We start from the raw sequence: 21,037 nt of genomic DNA on the forward strand, positions 1-21,037 counted from the left end.
ACGGTGGAAAGTCTTCAGCAGCCCGCAAAGCTTTCGCCCGTGCGCGTGTGAGTGTGCAGCGTTTTATCTGCGCTTAGCTTAATGGAAAATTAGAAAATTGCGCACTCGTGCAAAAACGGAGCCCAAAAGTGGGCTTGCATTTATCAGTAATAAACTTTGATTTTAAATCAGCTTTGATACATTGGTTGAAGTGTAAGTAGGTTGGTTTGGTAGGCTTTTGGTTTTAACTTTGATGTAGGAGAGAGAAATTGTAAATCTTCTCAACTTAATTCTGCTTCAGCTCTTCACTTCCATATTCCATCCAAAGTGTTTGAAAACATGGGAAACTCCAGAGACGTAATTTATATGCTATAGTCCTCTCCTGTAGTTATCCATCTATCAGAAACGTTATCACATAAGAAACAGTCATAGCTCCACATTTGAAAGCCAGCAAACATCTCAATAAAATTGTACATCACCTTCCCTCAACAAAGAACTTCCCTCTAGCACACTTTAATTGTACTTAATTTACACCTGGTAATCCACTCGCTCACTTTTAACTAAATTATGTTTTTACTTACTTAATCACACACCTTAGACAACACGCTTTTGCCATCTAAGTTGCAAACCATTTGCAAAACCTACGGACGTGGCATAAGCATTAAATAAGGTATTCACATGTGAAGTTCGAATGAAATCGAAAGCGTGGGAGCATAGTGTGCCAAGAAGGAAGACGTTGCATACCTCTAACATGCTATCCACTTGCAAGGGAAGAGCAAAAGTGTAATTAAAAATGTGCAGAACGCGACGGGTGCGAGAACCACAGAGGGCAATATCTAAGAATGACAAGAGCGCAAAGTGCAAGTGCAACACTATGCCAATTTAATGAGAAGTGAAAGAAATGTCTAGTCTCCAATTGCATGCCACACGCGCCGCACATGTCAAGCACGTGAGCGCTGCGCCACAAAGCGGAAGCGCATAATAGCCGAGGCGAATACATGAGCCTTAGTGACGTCTAACGGTGACCTACTGCAGGCAAATGCTCTGCGGCAATCCAGTGTGTGTGTGGCATGTTACAGTTTGCAAAGTGGCAAGCATCTCAGTAGGTGGGTATGTGAAGAAGTCGTGGTGCCAAGGCAAAGTGGCCGCGCAATTGCCCTCCTGCGCCGCTTCAGGGTGCTTAAAGGTATGCTCGTGCCCATGTTTGCTTGTGTGTCTGCAGGCGCCGCCACACTAGGTCAAAAAGCGCATTCACCTGCAGGCTGCCGGCTGCCACTTTGTATGCCTGTATACACCGAGTGCTGTGCGAGGCTCGTATGTCACATGATTGCAACCATGAAGTCTTCCACTACGCCTACTGGCTTTCTACGGCGCTTCCCCCGCTTCGTTAGCTTGCGCGCAACACAACACTTTCAGCGTTCTATTTATGTACTCTGTATGGTGTTGGGTGCTTGCATTATTTGTTTTGACGCTATGCAAAGAATGCGGTAAGAAGGTGAAGGCGAAAGCATTGCATAATTTTAGGAAATTTGCCTTGTGCAGCAGTTTACTTTGTAGAGCGGCTTGAGAATTGACTTAAACTGCTGCCAACTGCCAACTGGAGTACATTGCGCAACGTACCAAAACGTACTGCAATGTGTCTGTGGCACACACGGCGCAGTGGGAACGTGCCTCAAGCTTTTTTATGTTTGCTTGCCACATATGTAACGGTTAAATATAGGCGCAAGTGTACTTAATGTTGCGCCGTATGTGTGGGTGTGCGTGTGGGTGTATGCGTGTCTCATTGTTTGCCACTTTTTTCTCTCCACGCTTACTACTAATTCCGCTTCATCGCGCGCTTCTTGGTAGTGAGCACATTTTTCTGTTTGCAATGGGAATTCGCCGCCGACGCGCATGCACATTTATTATTCATACGTTTATTTGAAACTAAGTACCCGCATACGTTTATATACATATGTACTTGCAACATTAATACGCTCGGTTGCACTTTCCTCGGCGCGACACCCAGGAGTTGTTTAAGTTGCAGCAGCAGCTCGCTTATCATGCCCGGAAGTTTCAACATTAGCGATATACTGTTAAACACTGGTTTGTGTGTATGCGTGCGTGCGTGCGTTTTAATGCAGAGTTGCATTATTAATGTTTGTTTTAGTGACTTGTTTGCAAGAAATGAAATGCAAATTGAATAAGTTTTCCTTCCTGAAAGCTGTTATTTGCCGCCTCTTTTAGTACCTGTACGTGTGTAGTGTGACAAACCGATTTCCTGCAATGAGAGAGTGAGATTTGTCGAATGCAACACTGCGCTGCTTATTACGAAAAGTTGTGCGTCTCAAGTTTGCTTTTCATCTTTTGTCTTCAGCTTTTCACATTCGTTCGGACCATGTCTTTGAATGATTTTATTTTTCTTATTTAAAAACTTTATTTATGTTTTTTGGCGCCAAAAAGACGTTCTTTACTATTTAATCATAGTAAGCCCTCTTTATTTGAAGAGCGATTCGCTTTGCCAATTTTTCTTATTATTGCTACGTAGTACTATCTATCAGTAAATATGAAACTTTACCGAATTTTTTAAGGTGCTTTTTAGTACTACCTCGCTTATCGTTATACTTCCATTTTCGGTTTCATAACCCTTTGTTTTAAACACCCAAACACTAAGAAGCACCGAAGTTTCAGTAAAATAATATTCTCACTAACACATGGGTCGTAGAATCCAATACCGGCATAGATCGTCCTGCGACCGGTTACAATAAATTGTCGACACAGATGGAAGGAGTTTTTAGAGATACAAATTCTATTCTGGTGTTTTTGAAGGATTATTCTTGCAAACTTTCGCACTAGCCTTTTTGATGGACAATTAAACAGAGGCCATTCCAACAACAGGCGTGTCGACGCAACCGAAGCGGGCCGGGAGTTATATCCACTTTAGCGCTGTCCACTCGGCAACACTCCCCAAATTTATTTTTAAAATGTTTTATGGCATTACAACAAAAGTACTAGAGACGCATACCTTACCACCTTAAAGGTATTCACAAGCATAATTAGAGTTATTTAAAACTCGAAGTCAAGAAAATCGGAAGTAAGTTTTACATATTTTCTTTCGCTACATTAATAATATTCTCATTTTTTTCACCTTCGGATTGCAACAAATTATTCTGCCGCTCCGTTGCATTGTGACGTGCTGCCTTGAAGCAACATTCGCTTAACCATGCTGTTAATTAACCGAAACATTGTAAGCGAGGCTGCCACGAACGAAATTGCTCGATTTCATTTAATTTTCTACTCTTCACGTTCAACGCATTGAGGCATGCCACACGCGCGCGCCCAACCTCAACACATGCTTCTTCCATTATCCAGCGGTTTCCACCAGTTCAGCGGCCAGTATTTAGTTGGTAGTTGTTGTTGTTTTTTCTTTTTCATTCGCTAGCTTTTTATTTAAAAGTTTTAAATGCTGGCGCGCAACAGTTTTTTGGCGAAACCCCAGAAAGTTTTCCAATTATCACTTCCACGGCAAGTTGACGTGAGCGAAAATACTTGTCAAATCTTCTTGCCACAGCGCTGACATTGCTTTTGCAGATACGTGTAGCTGCAAGTGTTTGGGGATTTCATTTCATTTAGTGCTTCAATGAGTTTAATATCTTATAACCGTGCGATTTTGTTGTTAGAGCTCTCTCTGCTGTGTTTAATTTCTTTAATGCTTGCCATTAGCAGAAACACGATTAGCAAATGCCGTTATGCACCCGTACGAGCACGAGCTCGCACTTTTCATTTTCTCTTTTTTGGTTTGTGACAGATTTCAGGAATTTCTAAACAGCTTTTTCAACACCAACAGGTGCTGCAGATTAGAGGCGTATGTTCGACCTAGCGCTTTCCCAACCCCCCACACTTGATAAATATCACCTATATTTCGTGAACCATATTAGCCACCCCTTAACTCATCACAAAGTGAATTTCGTTTTGTATTCTTTGCTTATTTTTAAATATTCGACACGTTCACATTTCACTACTCTTCGATTCGTGCTTATATGTGGTCATTACTGAAGAGGGGTAAGGTCATGAGGAATGCAAATTAATTTCAACACTTGTAAAAAAATTTTATGTTATGTTAGCGATTTGCTTTTGATTTGGATATTCTTTTCGAAAACAATAAAAGATTTACTTATATTTGACTTCAACACCTCTCTCAAGCCCAAAAGGACCTTAGACAAAAGTCTATATGTTTTCTGATTCGACGTTGTTCACGTGTACAACAATCGATTTGTTTGCACGGGAATGTGATCTGCTGAATCAAACACGTTCGGTACATCCCAACAATTTTTAACTCCTTTATCGTCACACCATCCTCTTTCTCCTTCGTCCTCTGCAAGTCTTTTGTTCGCTCAACTAATAGTCAGGGTTGTAAAAAGTGCAGTTATTTTTTCCTTTTTGTTCAATGAAAAATGAAATTGAAAAACTTAATGAAAGTTCACCTCAAGCAGATTTTTCTTTAAACTGTACTACCACTAAAGCTCACTCAACTTACTCATACTAGTATTCGTTGCTTTCCCTTTTTATTTTCAATTTTATTGTCCAAACCTGCGAAAGTTTTCCCTCGGCCACTCAACAATTGCCGATACTCAGCTGAAACGATTTTATTGCACGCAGAAGAAATTTGCGGAAACTTTTTACTCCTTCGAGTGCAATTGGTAGACTAGAAAAGGGCTGAAGGAGAGGAGGAGGAGCTCAAATTAAAACTAGTATAGGCAATTAAACGAAGTTGAAAGGCAAAAATGCGGGGAAATTAAATGAAAAATTGATGTGCTAAATAAACTAGAATAATTTGAGCATAAATAACAATAATGGCGCTTAAGTTTCAAAAGGGTTCACTAAGCCTTATTTAAAGTTCGCGACATCAAATGCGCCACCCACCGCAGTAATGAAAACCACAAAAGAGATGCGCAAACAATGAGAGCCTCTCGCTTAAGGTGATCAATCCATGTATTCGTATATGTGTTTGTGGTTTTGGTAGGCAGTTGGGAATTAACGATGTCAACATTCACCAGGAGAAACGCATGTTGGCAGCGAATGGAAATTAACAATGAAACGCACGAAATTTCCATACTCAAAGGGAGCTGTTGTACAGTTCATTGAAACAATAGTATTAAGGGAAAGGAAAAAAGCAACCTTGAAATGCCTTTGTGCCAGCAACTTAAGTTCCTTTACTGATTTACTCAATTTAAGCAAATGTAGAGAATGTCTTGTAGCCGATTTAAAGAAGTCAATATTTTTTTAATTTCTGCAAAGTTCATTTCAGTTTTAGTTTTAAGGATAGTTCCAAGTAGAAAAATAAGATATTTTTATCCGATAGCTGTCGCTGGTATCAGAAAGTGTTATCGATGTTAAACTTGGGTGCTTAAAATTTATCTTTCATATATTTTATTGCTAATTCGTGGAAAGGACGATTTGAATTAAATATACTTGTATAGGTGTGTAAAACTTATTCAAATTTTAACCATGGAATAGTTTTGTACCAAAGATGGTGCTCTTGTCATGACATGTGAAACAATTTCCGAGATTTAGTTCGCTTTTAATCGATTGTTTTTTTCCATTTATTCTAGATTTCGAAAATACGCTGTATCTATCTCAATATATGCACATATTTTTAAAAAATGATTTATGCTATTTTTTTTGTATATTTGCGCTTGCTACATATTTTTTCATTTCATGGCATTACTGGTAAAATTTATTTCACGTTTATTTGCAGCTGGCTTCAGCTTTTTTTTACCGCTTCGTTAGCTTGACCCACTCGTTTGTTGTTATTAGTATGCAAATCTATGCAAACAGTTGTAGGTATTTGCATATATGTGTGTGAGCGCGGACGACAAACACTTGTTGCGTATAATATTACTCCATTGTTGTTGTTGCATATTTTGATTCTGCTGTTTTTATTTACATTGACTGTCTAATAAGTATTTGTTTGATCGCAGTTGTCATACATTTAAATGAAATTGTAGCATTTTTTGTGCTAGTGGAATATCTAATGAGTTGGCAAACAGTAGAAATATTGTTGATGGGGTGTTTTATGGAAGGGAAATGGAAATACAGTTTACTGAAAGCATGTTGCATAATGTTATTTATAATTTATTGACTTTAATGTACTCCCTCTTGAATAATAAGAAGTTTCAATGTTCAAAAATAAGCTATAAGCATATACTGTATACACTGAGATTTGCATTATAAATGAGATGTAAATTTGTATTCAATTGAGGGAGTAACCTAGAAAACGAATTTCTTTTCTGCTCTCTAAAATTTTGAATATACATTTTTTTAAGTTAGGAAAGGTACATCAATAACAAAGATTTATTGCAAATTATCACCGGAAGCGCTTAACATGTGCAAAATGTTTACTCTTATTTACATCTTTAAAATCTGCGAGTCGGTCGTCAGGCTGCCATCCAGAAGTTATCAATATCACACTAATTATTATTCTATGTTTCAAGGAATACTTTGTATATAGTTAACATTGCAATGGGTGAGCGAAATCAGCATCAGCAAGCTTGCTGCTGGAAGTTTCTATGTCAAGGCAGAATAAATTTCATATCTGTTTTGTTGTATACTACCTCAAATCGGCCAGTTATACGTGTTTATTAATTTCGTCTAAAACATTATCTTTTTTTCTATAATTAAATCAAGTTTTTTTGCACGTTGTTCATATCATTCGGTCCGTCTGTCGTTCGGTATACTGCTTCTTCTTCCACTTCAATTAACACATCAAAACGAGGTTTATTACTCGCCGCCACATTTAAATTGCGAACCAATAAAACACTCTTCGCTGTTGCATATGCATCTAGCGGCTCTTCCTGCCTCAGCGGCAACGTGCCACACATGCCACACCCTGTAAAGATAGCTCTTGCGCCGCATGTGCGATTTGCTTGCAATGTTTGATTAACTCGATTATTTGCTCGCGCTCAGCACAGCGCAGCTCAACTTTCCAGCGCTTAATTAGCAGCAACGGTGATGCAGAAACAAATTGCCTGCACACACACACATATATACGGCTGCTTACATGTGTTTGCCTTTGTATTTGCACTCGTGGTGTTTTTGCGGTCGTGTACTGCATGCATGGCAACCGCACAGCTTTTAGTGCAGCGAGCTCATGTTGACAGCTCAAAGTGACATTTAGTTGCAGAAGGTAAATTTGCTTTGTTTAACAACAAATTTAGTTAGCGTTTACCATTACTAATCGGCCTTTGGCTGCGGTTGCTCTCATTTAAATACTCGTATTTCACGACTCGTTCAGTGCGTCTCACCCTCTTCCCACGAAGTGCATTCGTAGTCCATCCTATTCGATTTCAGCAACCAGCCTTAATTGTAAATTGGTGAAATTCATTAGAACTCATCAATCAGCTGCATGAAAGTTACTCATACGCCCCGTCATTCGCGGCATTTAGCAGCTGCATGAAACACAAGCACCATAAAGGTTGAATTTTCATCAAGCTCTTAGCATTGCCCGCCAAGTGCATGTGTGTGTGTGTGTGCTCGCTTAGAATTTGTCATTGCCGCACACTCGTTGCCCACGCTGTGCGGCGTATTTTAATTACGTGCGGCTTGGGCGGTCGGCCGGTGGAGCAAAATGAATCGAAAATTGCCGATATTGTGTTCATGCGATCCCAAAAGCTTGTGCGTGTTTTTTAGGTGCGGCAAAAATGCAAATGTCGAATGCGGAGATGGCTTAACTGCACAGAGCAATAGGGGAATTAAATACGGAAATAAAATAGGGAATTCCTTGAATAATTATTGTTTTAGAATATATAGAAATGAGATACGTTGCCATATTTTAGATTTAGTTTCAATATGTTATACTGAATTGCTATCGTAAGTTTTTTTCCAATAATGGCAACCCTTCATAAAATTTGTCCAGCATAAATCTTTCTTAAAAGTATTATCTTTGGTATTCATTTTGCAATATTTCAATATATGCGAATTAAATTTTTTAAACAGGTGGCAACCCTAATAAAGTAGAATTCTAGACTATAAGCTTTCTTACGGATAGTGTAATATTTAATTTGTTATATAAATTTGTTCAATTAAATTTATATGAAATAGGTGGCAACCCTCCTTAAACAATTTGTGTAAATATTTTTAGTTTGATAGGTAAATTCCTATTTCAATAATAATAGTTTTGAACCAAAATTTTAAAGAGTTAAATATTTTCACATAAAATAATTTATAGTAGGAACTTTTTTAAACCTCTTTAGTTTATACGATTCTCTAGCTTCTCAAATTTTCGCCTTAAAATATAATATCAACCAGTTTTCAAGTATCTATTTTATCATTTTTTTTTTTTGCAATTGATTCAGTTATTTAGTTGTGCACTCTTCTCTCTTAATTTTGTAAAACCACCAATGTAAATTTCAATGTAAAAAATATATGAAAATCCATTCGAAATCAGCGCACAGAGTTCGGATTTATGTTATAGCACGTTGAACAAAAGCGCGCGGTTAACGAGCTAAATTACTTGCATTGATGCCACGAGTCGCAAATTACAATTACAGCATTGTGACCACAAATAGCAGGGAAATTTCGCAGCAACAATAAAAACTATTTTTATGACAATAGTAATCATTTATTATAATTAAAGTACACTCACACACTGACAAATGCACACACATTTCTAGATGCGTTCGAACTCATTGCTGTAATTTGAGCTTCATGGTTTAAGCACACCAAAATAATATCAAAATCTCTGCATTCTTAATATTATAATTAAATTCAATTTATCGAAAACAATTACACATTTAATTACAGGCCAATTTACGAGTAACTAGGTATACATATATAATATGTATTTCTATTAAATTAGTATACTGGTAACTCAATAAGCCGTTTGCTAATTTTTGTTGTTGCACTTTTATGGCAACCTGTTGTCAAACAAAATTGCCACGAAATAAATATCCAGATAACAAGAGGGCGAAAAAAGAACCGCGTGAGAGAGAAATAAGTTTGAAATAAATCCCTAAGACGTTGAACCGCCGTTACGTTGATTATATTATTTACCAATTTCAGCATGACACATAAATCGAAATAAAAGTTATCGCCTTCTGCCGCACATCGTTTACAAAGTACTCAAACAAAAACATCGAACTCATATTTCGACAGCAATTGCTACTTAATGATATAAACTTATTGCAGTACTTTTTGTGGAGATTCATAAATTATATACCTTTTATGAATATTTTGAGATTATTTTATATACAAAAATGCAAAAATTAGAGTTGGAAAAAAATGTGTTTATTTCATTCGTACCTTAACTTCAAAAAAAACAAAGATGAGAAGAAAGATTTAAGTCAAGTTCTTCCATAAATCTGCCGTCCGCTCACACTTTCCTTATATAATTTATAACTTTCCTTATATAATTTATCTATTCATCCCAAATGTAGGCAACTTTTTCTTAAGAAGCTTTATTTGTTGGCGGTTGTTTATGAAAAATGCATGTTCCGATACTACTACAATCTATGTTCATTATGCAATGCCAGGGACAAACAATATTTTTTTTTAAAAGAAGAGTCGGCATGGGTGATTTTAAAGTTTCAACAAAGATGATGAAAAATAGTGTATAACTTAGACCTTTCTTTGAATGGTTGGGTCTCCTCGGATTCATTTTCGGTAACTCATTGAAGCAGTTCAAGGAACCAGTTTAATGCGCACAGCACTTTGATCTCAACTGGCGTTTTTCATCCACTTATAGCCTACTTACGAAAGTAATCTTATTGTCAATACATTAACTGTTATCAAAAAATAATACAAATAATTCATTCCTAGAAACGCTGCATTTTTACACACTTATTGCATTATTTCATTAAGGAAATAAAATCTCATTTTTAGAAAATGTGCAAACAACTAAATCTGATAAAACCCTTAACTCTTTTCCGATGAAGATTTTATGCCATTTCATAATTACACACGCTTCTCTGCTCCACTCTCTCCCTTGCCATAACTCAGATCAAATTAAGTCATATCATAAACCACTGACTGCCCAAAGTTATGACTAATCGAAATATGTGTGGCCTAAATACCGGGGAGCTCAACCGAAGTGTGCATATGTTTGTGTGGGTGTAATGCTTCCGATTCCATTGCGACTAACAACACTGAAATGATAAAATGAAAGTTTTCTTTTGGAAGCGAGTCAGTAAAGTTTACATTCCAAGCGGTTCATCGGGTGGGAAACAGTTGCTAGCTGATTATGCCGTTAATGTGTGTCACTAAATGCCAATTTTTTCTATTATGCTGTAACGATTATTTGCGTTTGTAGGTTTATGTGTATAAATATTCTTGCAAAACAAATTATCGGCATATGATGAAAAGGCTTAGCCCACTCAAGTGTGCTGATAAAATTTATTTGGGCTTATATCGTTTGAAATGCTTATCCAAAAGCGTTTGCGTGTTCTTATAAGACCAATTGTGTGCGCCAATCACGATAGCACTTATTATTTCGAATAATTCATTAATAAACCGGCCTTTATGCTCATGCTATGCCTGTATGTGTTTTACTTGGGTTGAAGTGAGTGTGTACAGTTGTTCTTGCGCTCTATTTACTGTGAATGACGAATCGATATCGCAAAAAGCACTGGCTGTGTACAAAAACAACAACAATCAAAGCTTCAGCTCAGCATAATTAATTATTATAATCAGTAAGCGAGTGCTGCCATACTTATCAGTTATTGATTGGCCTTTTCTCACTGACTCGCTCAGCGATGTCGAGCATTTGCTTTGTTATCGCGATTGTTGACTAGAATACTCAATCAGTTGGCAAAATAGATGGCATAGTTTCTCAATGAGTCCACTTGAATTAAAACGTTCGTTTTCAGTTGCACGAAACCACCAAATTGTTGAATTAAAATGAAATGCGAAATGCATAGGAAGCGATAAGTGAGCAAATAAATCTAAAAAAGGAAAGATTTGCATAGAAGTAATGGCGGGAAGACAAACGAAAAAAGGTCGATAAAACACCAAGCTTTATACCGTTCCTTTCTCCGACAGGAAACTGAAGAGGTCTGTTCCTTATTCAAGTGGCAATACTCTTAGAGGTATACTTTATATTTTTTACTCGTACTCACAACAAAGAGAAATATTTATTTAAGAACAGCATTTCAGAACTTCTTAAACATTTTGGACAATTTAATAGCTTCCTTTCGCAGATTTGAAGCATTTTGTGAGTGACATTTAAAGCCAAAGCAATGAAACATCCCACCCATGTCGACTTCAGAAAATATTCGAAGCATCGCACATTTTTTTCTTTTTGCATAATTTACCTTTCTGTCCTTTTAAATTAATTCAAAAAGTTCGCGCCGCCAATTAAAACCCGAAATGTCTTGTTTTTCAACAACTTTTGATAAACACTTTTAATGTCTCTTCTTGATTTTTTTTCCTTTCATTCAACTCATTAACATTTAGCCACTTCCGTGCCACTGCACAAGTCAACATCGTGCTAACAAATGTATACGTAGACCTTCCCTTCGCTATGCCGTCTCTGATCGTAAGAAAAACACAACCAAAAAAAAAAATAGAGGTCAACAGTTAGTTTAAAAATATCCAGAAGCCGAAAATAAATGAAAGCATATTTAAAGAAAGATAAATAAGCGCGAATTTTGACCTTTATTATTGTTGTTGTTTTAGCGGCGTATACGCAAAAGACCGCAAACGGTCACAACAATAACAATAACAAATGGTTATGGCGGATGGAAGTGAGTATAAGCGAAAGAAAGGATTGTGTTTGCAGTCCCATTTTGTCCGAAAGACAATGGCCGCTGCGTTCTCTCGGTTATAGTTAGCCGAACGTACCATTTGCCTTTCCCCACCGCCTGTGCGCTGTTGTGTTCCAGAAAAATTGGCGCCATTTGAGCTATGTATATTACATTGTCGTTATTTCTGAATAAAAGTAAAAGATTGAGTGCAAAACAATTTAAGACAAGTCTTTCAGTGAAAAGGAACTATTGATTTTTGCTTTAAAAACTTTTGCAAAAACTTCGTACCTTTCTTAATTTTGCTTAATTTACAATATTTTACAGATGTTAATTAAAATTTCGTTCCAATTTACATAATTAAAAGGGTTGTAATATTCGATTAGTGGAGTTTTAATAAAAGTAAACAATATTTTTGAAACGTTATGCCATTGCTTACCACTTAACCAGACCTTTTACAGTGTTGTTCATTATTCATTGGTTTGTTTGCTCCGAGTCCAGTTCTGTCTACCTAAACCCTTGATTTCTTTAAAAGTTACAAATTTCATTTGCTTTAGAAAGCTCTTTATACCCTGAACAGGGTATATTACGTTTGCCACGAAGTTTGTAACACCTAGGAGCAAGTGTCAGAGACGCTACAAAATATATACATAAATGATCAGCATGATGAGCTGAGTTGATTTAGCCATGCCCGTCTGTCTGTTCGTGTGTCTGTATATATACGCACTAGTCCCTCAGTTTTTAAGCTATCGATCTAAAATTTTGCACCTAACCTTTTCTCATTAAGAAGCTGCTCATTTGTCGGAACGACCGATATCGGACCACTATAGCATATAGCTGCCATGCAAACTGAGCAATCGGAGTCAATTGATTTTATGGGAAAATTTTTTATTTGTGTAATATTTTTACGAAATTTGGCATGAGTTAGTTCCTAAGGCAGCAATGTAATCTCCAAAGAAATTGTTCAGAACAGACGACAGATTATAGCTATATAGTTAACGTTTTTTCTTGTTATATGTTCTAATTAAAATAGATTAAAATCTAAATGATTACTTCAATTAGTTAATCGTTATGATTAATTCGATTTATTTTCATCGTCGATGTATCTTACAAATAATCATGATACTTAAAGCAAAAAACATAAGTATTTTTTGTGACCCACCCTAATGTACATATATGAATGAACGCGTCTAAATATATTGACACTAAAGTTAAAAGCTCAAATTATCTTCAATTTTCATTCAATTATTCAATCATTGATTTCAGTGGCATTTCGCTAAGAATCTCTGCTTGAGCTATTGACTTGCTATCGTAATTGCCAGTCAAAAGTCTAAACGACTAAAAATAGAAATAGCTTACCGAGGTTAACAAACGCTGTAAAGGCCGGAAAGTGTCTTACTTGTACTTTGCCGAGAAGCACTTAAGAATATATTCCACTCGCTTGCGAGAAATTGGTCAAGCTAGAAGATTTGGGCAGGTCAAATATTATTAAATTACTGATAAGCACTGGTGAATACGTTGATATTCATGGATATGCACAGCTGAGCCTCTGCAGACTTGTGTAGGGTCGTAGAAAAGGTTAATTGTTTATAGAATGAGTTCACATGGCTTTGCAACGCATACACGCACACACACATGAATTGGTTTAAGCATATGCAAAGGTCCAATGCCGCTCAAGTGCCCATGCAGGGTCAGCGATTCCATTATTGGAGCGTTTGCGGAAAGTTGTTGAAAGTTCACAGGTTCATTTGCCTGGCGCTGGGTGAGCTTATGTGTGTTTGGTGGCGTGCAATTTTGTGTTCTGAAATTTATTGTTTGGAAACAATTGGTGACAAATGCGTTTCGGCTTTGGCCAACATCAGCGGCAGACGGCAAAGGAATTAAATCCAACAAAGGAATGAAGTTGCCGATTTCGGCTCGATAATTCCAATGAAACAAGTCAAAAGCTCATTTGGGGGCTAAATCATTTGGAAAGTTCCGTAATTTGCTGGCCTTTTGCTGTGCATATTGGTGGCAATAACCTGCGGCATAATTCATTATTGACCGTCTGGCCGATTGTGACTCGACGATTTGTATTGTTCTCCTTTATTGTTGGAATCGCTTAGGCATAATTTGCATATTATGTATTCACATGTGTGTTTTTGGGGAAAATACCATCCCCGACGTTAATGACCCCAAACTGAGCGATTCTGTGTGCTTCATGTAACGCTTGCGCCTTAATGTATGCTCTAAAGTAAAGTTGATGGGTTACATATGAAGAGGCATTGAGATTAAAGTCTTTTTATACTCGCTCACTTACTTTTTCATGGATTATTAACCGAAGTATGCTAATTTCCTCAAGAGATGTATGAAATTGTAAAATTATGAGTTTTATCCGGTTTATACTATAAAGAAGGCTCACAATTCATTTTTATATGTATGCAAACGATTTTCTCCTAATTTAACTAATTTTAAGAGGAAATAAGTACAGTTCGGCGCAGTTGGTCAGCTGGTCTCCTCCACAGATTTCATTTTCTTCATGTATACCTTTTTGTTCTTGCAGGTTTTCGGTTTTTTTTTTTTTGTTTTTGCTTGCACAGCTTTGTTTTGTATTCATCGATGAAACAGCAGCAAACGTGGCTTGGGGCATGGGGCATGTAATTGAATGTTTCGCATCACTTCGACGTATTGAAGTGCGCAAAATGTATTTTTTCCTCGATGCTGAGCAAAATGCAAACCCAAATGATCAAAATAAGGAAAAAACATAAAATAAAAAAAAGAAAGAAAAAAAAACCGAGTCAAAATGAAGTGCGCAAAAGAAGAAACAACATGAAACGTAAGCAAAACAATGAAAATGCGCATAGCAAAAAGTTGCCTTCATGCTTCTCCGCTTGTGTATTTTCCTTGCCTTCCGACACTGTCAATGGTAATTGCGTTGCGTTCGCCAGTGGAAATATGATTTGGCGAATTCCTCGAGGTTTCCAATTGCCACCAATTGTATTCAATGTGTGTGTTGATGAGCAGTTAAAACAATATAAACGCAATGAAGCTATTTTTGCAAAAAATTCAGCGTGATTTTTCCAAAGAAAGAATTCTAATGTGAAAATTTCCCCATACGCATTCCAATGAGTGATGTTGGTGAGAGGGAGAGTTAACTCGGTCATTTATAAAAGAAAAATAAACGCGTGGACTATTTCCAGCGAATAAATAATTTATAAATTTAAATAAATTCTTGATTTCAGTATTTCTGGCTTTCTTTATATACTTCTGTAAAAAAAAAAGAATAAAAAAAAAGTATAATTTAATTTACTGCCACTGCTTGTTTCCGCCCAGGTTCGAACTGAGGACCTTGTGCGTGTGAAGCACACGTGATAACCACTACACTACGGAAACGCTTTATGATCTTTTGCCAAAGTATACTTATGTATATTACACGCTTAAGCTGACCTACATAGATTAGATTTTGCAACTTCTCACTCTCTTAGCGCGTATTCGGCCGCTCTATTTAAATCACGTCTTGGCTTTTCATTTAAACGTCGTTTATGAAATCGTAAAATCTTGCACACACAGTTATACTACATAATGGAATAGAGCGTCGTTGTAAGCGACAAAAACGAAAAAATAAAAATTTAAAGCTTACTTGCGTAAGCTTTCGAGTTCTTGATCTGCTTCCTATTATTTTTACGATCTGTCAACGAGTTGCGAGTTGGTCGTATATTATTCAATTTCTTTTTAAATTTTTTTCCGAAATTAGTCAAACTTTTGTAACAGTTAAAAGCAAAAGTAGCTAAAGTATATAACACGTTGGAGTTGGTAGTTATGCACCATATATCTATATACGAGTTTATAAAATATCCAAATCGACATATGAAAGGAATTGAAGCTGCTTTGCATCAAAACACTAATACTCTAAACTACTAAACCTCTTCTGTTCCTCTTTTCGTGCATTTTTCTATCATTAACCTTTTAGTTGCTTACTAACATACATTTGCTATTCTTTAAGTAATTGCACAAGCTTATCTGTCTGTATCAAGTCACCCTCTCCAATTCAATAGCTCTACCTCAGGACAATACTAAATGCTCCCCTAATTGGTGTAACCTACAATGCTGAAATTCTCATTATTGGTTTCGTTTATTTTCGCAATGACCAGTCATTAAGCTTGACCAAGTCTCAGACATTATAGTCATTTAGCCGCCATCCAAATTGTCTGGGCATCAATCACATGTCCCTGCTAATTCACGCACAGCCCCGCTCATGTCTTATCCCTGGCCGCGCCTTTGTCGATCGGCAACGTCCGTCGGTGTAATTGCAAATAAAACGTCATAATGCTATTTTTGCGCAAATATTATTGGATTTGTCTTTATGTATGTATATATTGTAGTGCGTTTAATTTCTTTTTCAAATTTGCTTTCATCACTTTGTTACTCATTTCTTCTTTCAATCATCGTCACCGTCAACCACAGAGACGCGTCGCTCTTCCCTTTCTTCGCTGACTCTGAATGCGCTTCGATTGACACAAATAAAAACGGAAAACGAGCATGGGGTGAGGTGCAGCAGATGCGATGGTGCATTAAACTTAAAATTGCAATTTTCCATTCGACTGTGTTCGAATGAACGCAGCACGAACAAAAATGAAGCAAAAGCAAAACACAAAATTAAAACGTAATACGAACACAAATAAAGAAGCACGAAGCGGAAAAACAAAGTGGAGGCAAAATGACATTAACGAGTTCGTTGTGGCTTCAAAATAGACGGACACGTCAAAATAGTGACGAAGTATATTCTATATATTATTTAACGACACTAATAGATAGTAAATATACTGATAAATATCGTAAAGCTTTGCGATGTGCTTATGGCAAGAAAAAAAGCTGGAATTATTGAGTGGCAGCACGATTGAAACGCAAACCCTCTGTCCGTTACTGATGGTCGGAAACTTTGCTCGCCTGTCCGTCTGCCGGCTGTTGATTAACCGTTCAGCGTTGGCTTGAGTACCGTGTCCACTTGGTCTTTTGCCACAGCCAACTTGACTTTAACTGCATTAGATCCATTTCGCTGACGGCTAAACTAACAGATTTGATTTTGTCGACCAAGTGGCTTCCACTGGTTTGTCTGCGTTGCTTTCTGCCTGTTCTGATAGCTAAATTATCTACGAGTGTATGCAAACGTGTACCATATTCACAGTTATACGTATTTATTTGTATATATCTCTTAGTAGAAGTATGTATTTATGAGCTGTGACGTCAAAAGCGGCGAATGTAGGGGTAGAAACAAATAACAATAAGACTAAATTTTAGCTAGCATTCATAAAGCAAAGAAGCGAAGAAAAATTGCTGCCGATTTACACATCTCCGGGCGAAGTGTGATTAATTGCGGCCCAAGCACTGAGTGAATTGTTGTTGTTGCTCTTTTTTTTTTTATTAAATATTAGAAGGGTACTGCCGAGCAAAAACATGCTTGAGGAAATAGCACAATTTATACAAAAACAACAAAATTAATGAGTATTGGCGTATAACAGTAATCCTCCGAGCATTGGCAGCGTTAGTTCAAACTTTAAGATATTTGCTGTGTGGTTTTCTAACCTTAAATTTATTTAAAAATAATTCGTTATTTATGAGTTATTATGAGTAGAAATTGAAGGTAGGTAAATTTAGAAGTAACCGTAAAATAAATGTTGCAGGAGAATCTTCTCTCATATTCTAGCACAGGGTGTGTGTGAAACAACATTTAATGACATTACTGCAATTTATAGTATAATTACATTTGATCCAATGTTATACTTGTAAATTGTTGGAGCGATTAGAGAAATGGCTATATTTCAATATTTAAGATCATGTAACATAAACGCGCTTTTTAAATAACGACTATATAAATAATGTCAATGAAAAAATATAAATTGTTTAACAGGTAACATCAAATTTAATGATGTTTGACCACACTTGTAATTTCCAAATAAAAATCAAAACATACTCGCTCTCTGGAGCATCATACCATTGTTCAAACAAAGTACTCTCTCCACTGTTTCACTTTCTTTTCCCATGCTTCCTCTCCACCGTTTTCTTTTTGTTTTAATTGGAAAGTTATAGACTAGCGTGGACTTTCTTTTTAATTTCCATTTAACATCGAAGTAAAATGTTGCCACAAGATATTGTTAAATCGGCCAACTCGCTCATTTAGACGATTTCCCGCTTTGCTTAAATCTCCTGATTATTTCCAAGATTAATGACGGTGAAAGTTTGCTGGCGCTTACTTTTATTTAGCTGATGGTACTGGTGGTTCAAGTTTTTAGAATGAAACTTTGAGAATTCCATTAAAGCTATCCAATGCAACCCGTTCTTCGCCTCCAAGGCGTTGGTCGATTAGTTTCGTTTTACCTCAACATCCTTCGCGCTAATTGTTTTGCACTTTTGCACAAATTCTTGCTTTGTGTGTTTAACTTTTTCTTGAGTTGATTACAAATTCAAGGGCGCACTCTGCCAAAGTGCAATGTTTTCAAGTAACAGGCGTGCATACGGGAGTGTGTGTGTTTGGACACTCCGCTGACATTGCCCAAGGGAGCTTGCAACTTTTACGAGTGTAGGTGTGTGTGTCTGTGGGAGTGTGTGCAAGCCGTTTTGTTGCCTCATTGCTTCCTGCCTTGCAATATCTTCCACTTTTCTGGTGCATTAGCGCAAAATTCCGAAAAGTGCAGCGCCATAGATTCTTAGACATTTCCACCTCTGTTCTTGGCGGCAGCCGTTCTCCCACTTGCCTCTGTGCGCTTTCTTTTGTTGCTTCTTTCCACTCTGCCGTTTTTTGCTTTTGTAATTATGAAAAATTCAAGCACTTCATTTTCTATTTTTATGTGTAGATGTGTGTGTGTGTGTTTATATAGGTGCGTGTTTGCGTGCTGGCGTTCATAAGCGCTGACAGTTGAAATTTCAAAGCGAAATTTCTATTTTGCACTTTCATGCATAATTTACAGTTTGTTAATACAACAACATGCGTTACTGCAATTGAATTGTTGTAATTTATAGTAGTTCTTGTAATTCAGTTTTGATGTCTATTGTTATTGGTGTTCTTATGGCGGCATGAGTGCCTCATCAGTCATTCTCTATGACCTTTATGACTGGCTAAAAGCAAGAAAAATGCAAATGGAATCAATGAAATTGGCAATTGATGTACGATGAGGGATGCGAAGGATGCATACGGTGAATGCGAATATATGTTTTTGGCCATGTTGAACGTGTAAAAGCTCCGTTCTCAAATTGTATGTGTATAGGTGCGAGATTGCTCTCCCCGCGCTAAAGCGGTGGCACTCCACTTTCTGCTCCGTTGATTCTAATTCCAACTCACTTTTTTTCAAATCAATAGATTTTTTGAATAGAAAAGACCGACTGTCGTTTACTGATAAAATAAGTAACAAAATAGTGTTGTTATTGTTTTCGTTGGAACAGATTTTGGGCCAAGCTTTGAAGTATTAGGCAAACGATGAGCTTTCCTGTATTGACTCACATTTCTTTTTAAGCTGATATTAAAAATATATGAGCGAAACAGGCAGAATAGGCAAGGCGATCAGGATGTTCCAGCAGATGCTTTGCTATAACTCATGATGTATGATATACGACCGTGGATCAGCCTTAAGCTAGGTTCACTTTCTTCACGCTTCATTTCTTGGAAAGCTTGCTTTCCATTATGGTTAAAGAGGCCTGTTAAAAAGAGCATTTTACTAGTCAACGCAATAAAGATGTCTATAATAAATCAAAGGATATTTTGCGATTGAAAAGTATGAAACAACCACAAAGTCTAAATGTAAACACAGTTACCTAATTAGTCACCTTTTATACATTTGCAAATATTTAATGTATTTCCTTTCTACTAGTATCGCATATGGAATTTTTTCTCTCCCGTCCTTCACTGACTCGGCAAAAGAGTGGAGAAGAAGAAACCTTTTACCAAGATTAAAGTAACCGCAACTTTAATTAGAGAAACCATTAAATCGAAGCAAGCTTTTAGGCGCCCACAACCCAACGCGTTCGCCAACCTTTCACTAAGGCAACTAAAAGCTTTGCTTTTTTGAGCCACTTGTGCGGCCTTTACTAATACATTTGGAAATTTGTCATTGATGCTTCCCTATATTTTGTTTTTAATTAAGCTTAGCCACAACCGAAATGCAGCCAAAGCGGAAATAATCAAAGCTAACTCGAAAAGCGGAAAATATAATATATAAATGAGAAATAATTATACCTTTCAGTTAGAGTTAAATATAGGCTGAAGGGTATAGCCTTAGTTGTCCACATGTAGGGGTTTTCAATCTGTGACCCAGTTTGTTTAGCTTAGCTACGAATTTTCAATGAAAATAAAGTTTTGATTAAAGTTATAATATTTTTTTTAATCACTAAAATGTTGTTACAATTTTTACTGATATGGTTGTGAATGGTATAATAAGTTGGGTATCCCTGCTTACAAATACCTACGTTCGAATTTCATTTGAGTATTTTCTTTAAATGTGACTTCAGTGTGGGATTTTAAGCCATCACCTCGCTGGTCGATAGCCCACTAAGTATACTCCTGTGTAGCGGTTGTGGTAGCCCACAGTATTATTACCGTTATGGTTATTATGATCCTCTTTGTGTATACTCGAGTTGCGGGCCATTAAATATGCATGTAAGAGTATTTGTGGAAACTGCACGCTGTTATGTGGAATTATGAACTGTATATATTTCTTTTAGCCACTTCACTCGAGGTGAAAATATAAAAGTTTAGCAATAAGCATGAGCACACACTTATACTTTTATATACATATTGAAATGCATATAAAGAGTACTTTTAAAGGAAATGTATAGTTGGATAAATATTAACTCGGCACAGCTTTAAAATTATGAAAATATTTCATGAATTTCGTGATACCGAATATTTAAATTGTTCGAAATACCTATAAGATTAGCGTTATTCGAATAGTCGAAAGACACCTACACCTATAAATAATCATTTCGGTTAAATCGTGAGTGAATTCATAGTTTGTATTGAATAATATAGTCATGAATCTATTACATTAGGGTTTATAAAAATCAAATTTCAGGATTTTCTTAATATTACCAATAGAAATGATCGCACAGGAGTTCATATTTACATTACTATATCTTTAAGATTTCTCAACTGTGCGAAACTGGCTAAAAGTCTACATTTTGAATAAAAATTTATATGTGTTCTCTGCGGTTATAGTAATGGCAGTAAACCTTGTGATGTTTGGGAAATATGATACTTTTAATTGTTTCCATAATTAAGGACCACCCTAATATGTGAATATATATCGTAAATTTAAGTTACTTTAACATTTAAGGTTATTTTTTTATTATTTGCAAGCCTTGGCCTCAATTTAGCC

General features: G+C 36.6%; 1 protein-coding gene and 1 non-coding gene across 5 annotated transcripts in view; one reads left to right on the forward strand and one right to left on the reverse strand.

Moving 5' to 3' along the window:
- The window catches only part of rdgA (retinal degeneration A), a 163,887-nt gene that overhangs the window by 28,494 nt on the left and 114,356 nt on the right, over nucleotides 1–21,037 (forward strand). The gene's annotated exons all lie outside the window — the stretch shown is intronic.
- On the reverse strand, nucleotides 14,993–15,065 carry TRNAV-CAC (transfer RNA valine (anticodon CAC)). Its single transcript has one exon. It is a non-coding gene; the product is annotated as a tRNA-Val (tRNA).

Source organism: Bactrocera oleae, chromosome 5 (assembly GCF_042242935.1).
Source record: "Bactrocera oleae isolate idBacOlea1 chromosome 5, idBacOlea1, whole genome shotgun sequence".
Classification (NCBI taxonomy): Eukaryota; Metazoa; Arthropoda; class Insecta; order Diptera; family Tephritidae; genus Bactrocera; species Bactrocera oleae.